This window comes from Dama dama, chromosome 13 (assembly GCF_033118175.1).
Source record: "Dama dama isolate Ldn47 chromosome 13, ASM3311817v1, whole genome shotgun sequence".
In the NCBI taxonomy this organism is placed as follows: domain Eukaryota; kingdom Metazoa; phylum Chordata; class Mammalia; order Artiodactyla; family Cervidae; genus Dama; species Dama dama.
In genome coordinates this window covers 71,888,605-71,896,301 of record NC_083693.1, presented here as the reverse complement: position 1 = coordinate 71,896,301, position 7,697 = coordinate 71,888,605, and positions in this window count along the sequence as shown.

Below are 7,697 nucleotides of genomic sequence, written 5' to 3'. Positions count from 1 at the left end.
CTCAGACAGTAAAGAATCTGCCTGCAATGCAGAACGCCTGAGTTCGATCCCTGGGTTGGGAAGATCCCCTGGAGAAGGGAATAGCTACCCACTCCAGTAATTTAGAGCATATGTAATAGAATCGTGCATGCATGCTCAGTCCTTGAGTCATGTCCAACTCTTTGTGACCCCATGGACTGTAGCCTGCCAGGCTCCTCTGTCCATGGAATTTCCCAGGCAAGAATACTGGATTATAGCGGCAAGAAAGCTAACTGGTGCCTTTTAAATCTTTTTGTTAGATAAATTCTATGGTGTTTTTGTTAGTATAGTTTTATATATATAAAAACTTATTACTTTCTAAATTTTGTACCTCCACTTGGGTGAAACTATGACTTTTAAGTATACATGTAAAAATTATTATATATTTTTATAAATTAAAATATTTAATTATATACTTTATGTAAAGTTTATTGTATATTTTATAGATATGTATAAAATATAAAATTTATGTATTCACCTTTTGCTTTCTCCCCCTGTATCTAGGGTTTTGGTTTTTCTTCCTTTTTTCCCTCTTCTCCACCACTTCTCTTTTTATTTTCTATGAGGCTTTTATTCTCGTTCATTCTGTGCTCTTTAGTTTTGGTTTGGGCTGATAGGAATAAGGAGGGGCAGGAACAAGGGCCCAGCGGTCACTCTCAAGGCTGCAGCCATCCCCTGGGACGGTTCTTTAGAGCCCCCCTCCCCTTCCTCCCATGTCTCCACTGGTGTGGTCCCTCCTATTCTGCTGGGTCAGGGGGGAAACAGGACTGCAGCCAGGCAAACCACACAGCTACGGCCCTTCCCCCAGGCCCTGCTGGGTGTCACGGTCCCTGGGGTGGGGGCCCTGGCAGGGTGATTCTGAAGAGGCCTCCCCTGCTCCAGGGCCAGGCTAAACGGCAGGGGACCTTCCAGGGCAGCTTGGTTTGCCCACACGCATCAGGGCTGCCAGGTTGGGCCCCCGGCCACAGCACTTGGAGGGAAGTCACGTCTCTCTCTCTTAGGCCACAGCACTTGGGGCCTTTGGAAACTTAGCTGGTCAACCAGGAAAAAGGGGGACCTGGTGAACGTCCTGTGGCCTCTGAGCAAGTAAGGGTTCAGACTCAGAACAGCAGCGACACCGCCGCAAGTGTTGCCAGCAGGGGGCGCCGCGCTCCCGGGCAGCCGCTGCCGCCCGGCGGGGCCAGTGAGTCCGCGAAGAGAGCCTCCTTCCATCCGAGGCCCAAATGTAGGTTTCATCGTCCTTCGGGTTTGGTGAGGCCAGCAGATCAGGGAACCACTGCCCCGGATGAGACAGGCCGTCCTGCATCGTTTGCAAGAGCCGGGGCGGGCCGCCAGGGTCACACGTAGAAGCTGGGCAGGTTCAAGAGCAGGGGTGTGAGCGCGGAGCAGGGCGGGAGCCTTTATTGTGGTTTCCAGGAAGGAACGGGTGAGGCATGGTCGGCAGGCTTAGGATTCGTTAGTTTGAACAATTTTTTAAAAAACACTTGTATTTGTTTCTTTTTGGCTGCGCTGGGTCTTCCTTCCTTCTTCTCACTAGTTGCGGTGAGCAGGGGCTACGCTTCCCTGTGGGGTGAGGGCTTCTCGTTGCGGTGACTTCTCCTGTCGCCGAGCGCGGGCTCGAGGCGTGCTCGCGTCGGTAGTCGTGGCTCCTGGGCTTTGGAGCACAGGCCCAGTACCTGTGGCTCCGGGACTTGGTTGCTCTGAGGCATGTGGGATCTTCCCAGACCAGGGATCGAACCTGTTTCTCCTGCATTGGCGGGAGGATTCTCACTGGCTGTACCACCAGGGAAGTCCGCTCTGAATAATTTTTAAGCTATTTAAAATTTTATTTCACTTAATCTTTTTTTTTTTTTTTTTTTTTTGGCTGTGCCATGCAGCAAGCGGGATCTTAGTTTCCCAACCAGGGACTGAATCTGTGCATTGGAAGCCTGGAGTCTTAACCATCGGACCACCAGGGAAGTCCTGGTTTGAATAGTTTTATTTGTCTGTTGAGTTGTCCGGCACCTAGCCTTGGGGTGATCCGGGCAGGGGAACACTGGCTCTGAGCCCAGAGCAGGCAGGCCAGGTGGTGGCCCCACGTAGGTGAGTTTGCCCGATAGGAAGGGGGCTTCCCTGATGGCTCAGACCGTAAAGAGTCTGCCAGCAATGCTGGAGACCCGGGTTTGATCCCTGGGTTGGGAAGATCCCCTGGAGAAGCAAATGGCTACCTACTTCAGTATTCTTGCCTGGAGAATTCCATGGACAGAGGAGGCTGGCAGGCCACAGTCCAGGGGTTGCAAAGAGTTGGACACGACTGAGTGACTAACACTGGACTGGCCCTACAGGAAAGGCATGCTCCCGGACTAGGCTTTCACCATCTCTAGGAACTGGCCAGCCCTGGAGGGTGGTCTCTTCAGGGTCAGCAATGCCCCCAAGATGTCAAAGCATCAGAAATACAGAAAATCGGGACTCCCCTGGTGGTACAGTGGATAAGAATCTGCCTGCTAATGCAAGGGACACAGGTTCGATCCCTGGTCTGGGAAGATTTCACATGCCTCAGAGCAATGAAGCTGCTGCACCACAGTGAACCTGCCCATGAGCCAGAATTACTGAATCCACGCTTACAGCCTGTGCTCTGCAACAAGAATTGCCACTGCAATGAGATGCCTGGACACTGCAATGAAGAGTAGCCCCCACTCGCTGTGATTTGAGAATACTCTGTGCAGCCACAAAGACCAGTGCAACCAAAAAATAATAAGTAAATAAAATAGAAAATAAAAAGCATGGAAAAAAAAAAGAAATACAAAAAAATGCAAGAGCTCAGATGAGACACACATTGGTGTAAGTTTCGGTTGCTGTTGTTTGATCTCATCACACCTTCCAGCGGGTGAATTGGCCCTGAGACGTCTGTCTGTTCTCCAGTGGCTGGAGGCTGGGGTTGTCTGCAGGACTGGCTCCTGCCAGTAAAGCTGCTGTGAACATCCATGCACACATCTTTGGAGAATGTCATTTCTGTTTCTTTGCCACATGTCCCCAGGAGTGAAAGCGCCCCCATCATGATGGAGGTTGCGTTTCGGCAGCGTTTGCCAAACTGGCTGAACCAAGCTTTCCTCTTGTCGACACCCTCTTCTGTCTGAAAATTCATGTCTTTCCTTTGTTCTGGGGAAATTTATCACATGTTTGATGTGACTCATTCATTCTCTCATTTAACAAATTGTTATTAAGGTCATCTCCAGTGCTAGAAACTCTTTTGGGCATTAGGGGTGAAGAGTTGCACCCCAGGGAGCAAGACACTCTAGAGGAGGGAGCAGATAATGAGCAAATTAGCACATGGTGTAACAATGTTTGTCAGGCTGGCAGAATTGTCCATATATATAATTACATTACCATTTCAGTGGGAGGTTATTTCTTCGAAGAAAAGGCAGAGGAAGAATAAATGTCACCTCTCCTTCATTCTCTCTCTCCTTCTAGAAATCTCATTAGAGGGACGTTGGGTTTTTATTCCTGCTCTTTATTCTCTTCTTTTACGTGCCTTTATTTCAACAGAGGTTTCCCTCCCACAGGTGGCTGTGCTGTTTGGCATGTGAGATTTTAGTTCCCCAGCCAGGGCTGGAACTCTGCAGTAGAAGCACAGATTCTTAACCACTGGCCTGTGGGGGAAGTCCTGAGATTGGTTGCTGATTGTTTTTTCTTTTTAAAGAAGCAATTTGCACCTACCCATCTGTGGTGTGTTTATTTAACAGGTTGGAATAGACCTTTATGTTTCCTGGGAGACATTATTCTCATTCCTCAATCTGGTTCTCTTTCCCCCCTGGCTCTGTTTTCCCAGGTGTGAAGTTCCTCTCATTCTTGGGGTGAAAAGTGAAAGTGTTAGTTGCTAAGCCGTGTCGACTCTTTGTGACCCTATGGACTGTAGCCCAGGCGCCTCTGTCCATGGAATTCTCCAGGCAAGAATACCTGAGTGGGTAGTCATTCCCTTCTCTAGGGGATCTTCCTGCCCCAGGAATCTAACCTGGGTCTCCCGCATCACAGGCAGATTCCTTGCCATCTGAGCTACCAGGAGAGCCCCTGGCTGCCCTTTTTTCATGGAGTGACTTCCCTCCGGTGTTGGCTGGCTCTGAGTCATGGGCTGATAGACTGCTGGCTTTGGGGAGGGCTGGGAGGTGCAGTGTGGAATGCATTCTGGCCTGTTTTCTGCAAACATTGGGCAGGGGAGGACTTCTGCTGGGGCAGCAAGCACTATGTTAGGACTTCTGGGCGTAGCTGCTTCCCACTCCTCACAGGCAGCTGAAGACACCAGAGCACCCTGCCAAGAGGTCAGGATCTCTCCTGGGGGCCGGTGAACCCCCCCTACTGGGGCTGGCGCCCACCTTAGAGGAAGTGGGGGGCTGAAGGACGTGCAGGAGTCATGGAAGAGTGGCTGGCCTTGTTGGCTTCCTTTAGTTACCACCCACAAGAGTCTCCGTTTTCCAATGCTGTTAGGGGTTTAATGACAACAATTACACATGTATGCATATATATGCATATGTACGTGTATATCTGTATAGGTAGGTGTGTATAGGTATATGTATATTTTATACACTTCATTTTTAGTTTAGTTAATTATTTAAATGTTTTTTTGCCACACTGTGTGGCATGCAGTCTCTCAGTTCCCCGACCAGGGGCTGAACCTGTTTTCCCTGCAGAGGAAGTGAGGAGTCCTAATCACTGGACACCAGGGAGGTCCCTACACTTCATTTTTAAATCAGCTTTAACACCTGGTTTAGATTTACAGAAAACCTGCGAAGATAGTATTGATGGTTCCATAGCCTCTACACCCAATTCTCTTTATATCTATAAGATATTAACATAATCTAATGTATAAGAAAGTGAACATTTTTCATGTTAACATATTATCATCAACTTAAGTCCATACTTTATTCAGATTCCTTTAGTTTTTACCTAATTCCCATTTTCTGGTTCAGGATCCCATGTAGGACACCGCATTGCAAGCAGACATACAGTTTCTTTCATTTCCAGGACCTGAGACGTGGTGGGGAGGCTAGGGCACGTGCTCTGAGTGGGTTCACCATCTTGAAGCTGAGTCTCTGTGGGCCAAGCCGACCTCGGGCAACTGGGGATTACTCAGGATTGGAAAAACCTGGTTTAAAATTCAACATTCAAAAAACAAAGATCATGTCATCTCGTCCCATCACTGCATCAAAAATAGATGGGGAAAAAGCAGAAAGAGTGGTAGATTTTATATTCTTGGGCTCCAAAATCACTGCAGACCATGACTGCAGCCAGCCACGAAATTAAAAGAAGCTTGCTCCTTAGCAGAAAAGCTATACAAACCTAGACAATGTATTAAAAAGCAGAGATATCACTTTGCCAACAAAGATCCATATAGTCAAAGCTATGGTCTTTCCAGTAGTCATGTACGGATGTGAGAGTTGGACCATAAAGAAGGCTGAACAATGAAGAACTGTTACTTTTGTGGTGCTGGAGAAGACTCTTGAGAGTCCCTTGGACAGCAAGGAGATCAAATCAGTTAATCCTAACGGAAATCAACCCTGAATATTCATTGGAAGGACTGATGCTAAAGCTGAAGTTCCAATGCTTTGACCACCTGATGCGAAGAGCTCACTCACTGGAAAAGACCCGGATGCTGGGAAAGATTGAAAGCAAGAGCAGAAGGGGATGACAGAGGATGAGATGGTTGGATGGCATCACTGACTCAATGGACATGACTTTGAACAAGATGGGAAGGACAGGGAAGCCTGGCATGCTGTAGCCCATGGGGTCACAAAGAGTTGGACATGACTTAGCAACTGAACAACAACAGGATTGAAAGTCCTGAACTTTTATTCTACTCCCAGGTCTCTCTCCAGTCTGTCCTTTGACTTCTCCCCTTTTTGGCTTCAATTTTCTCATCTGTAAAATGAAGCCATTGGGCTAGTGTCAACTGGACAGGCGCAGTCCTGGGGTCCATCTGTGAGTGGTTTTCTGATCTCTGTACTGGGCAGAGGGAGCTGGCAGTCATGGTGGTGACCAGAGGGCAGAGCCGGGACCCAGATCTCACTGGTTGTAACATGGATCTGACACTCTGACTTTGGGCTTTTAAAGTGGAAGATCAGGGGCGTGTCCCAGCTTTCCTGCTTATTCTGAAAAGTGAAAGAAAGTAAAAGTGTTCATTGCTCACTGGTGTCCAAGTCTTTGCAGCCCACCAGACTATTCTGTCCATGGAATTGTCCAGGCAAGAACACTGGAGTGGGTTGCCATTCCCTTCTCCAGGGGATCTTCCCCACCCAGGGGTTGAACCTAGTCTTCTGCATTGCAGGAAGATTCTTTACTGTCTGAGTCATCAGGGAAGCTTATTCTGAGGCCCTCTTTATCTCTGAGCCTTGGTTTACCCATCTGTAAAGTGGCCGCTGTTGGGATGACTGCTATGGCTCCCTCTGGCTGTGAGCAGAGCAGGTTGCCCTGGGAGATGCTGAGCTCTCCGTTCCCAGAGGTGTGCAAGCGAAGAAGGTGACACTGTTGGATGGTGCAGGGGGTGGTGATGACCCAAGGCTCTAAGCATGTTCCTTTTGGACAGGGAAGCCAGCCTCCGCACTGGCCCATTTTCCTACCCTTGACTCTGGGGCAGGTGGCTGGCTGTCACGGTGTGCCCACATATTTGCTTCCCTTGTCATCTCATGCCAGGACTGCCTCTGGCCCTAGGCTGAGGGCCGTCTGCCAAATGTACCACACCCCTGGCCACAGACTTGCAGGAGACTGGGGGGGATGCCCGCCATCATTTCCTGCCTGCCTTGTGGTACCTCTGACTTCCAGGTCAGTCTGCTTCCCCAGGCAGCTCCTGCATGCCGGGCTCCAGTACACAGGGCACACCATGCAAAGCCCCAGAGGAGCAAGAGGAGGACGGGAGGGATCCCTGGGAAGGAGAAAAATGAGGAGCCCTGAGCCCCGACTCCCCCCAGACCAGACTCTCCATTCTGACAAGGTTTGGGTTCTTCCAAGTCCCAGCCTTTGCATCTTCCATTGGCTCTACCGCCAATGCCCTTGGCCTTCTTTAGCGGTTGAACTCCTACTCACCCTTTGAGACCTAATACAAAAACCACTGGACTGTGCCCTGGCTGCCCCAGGACCTACCTGTGTCTCGGCATGTATCATCCTGAGTTGTTATCGGCCTCTTCCGTGCCCGTGTCCCTGTCCCTAGCTTTCCCAGAAGGCGGGGATGGGGCTGACTCACCTCCCCGAAGCTGCAGACGCCTCATCACCTGCCCTCTGATTGCCTGAAAGGAGTGGGTAGGGGCAGGGCGGATCACTGTGACGAACCGTCCCGAACTCCTTCTGCTTTTGGTTTGTTTGTTTGTTTATTTTGGCTGCAAGGCGGGGCATGCCGGCATGCAGGATTGCCTCCACGCCCCATACAGTGGAACCGCGGAGTCTTAATCCCTGGACCGCCAGGGAAGCCTCCCCTTCTTTTCACCCGCACAACACAGCCGTCTAACCCCTGTTAACTACCCTCCAACCCCTGCCCCGGGCCGGGCGGCGGGGCGTAGGGGAACGCTCCTCACTCGCGGGTCCGTCGGGGCAGGGGCGGCGGGAGCGCGAGTGGCTCTGGGCCGCCGAGAGAACAGGCGCCCAGCCGCGATGGGCCCGTGCGTCCCCGCACACCCCGGGGTGCGGGGGTCCGGGGACTCTCCCGGGGTCGCTCT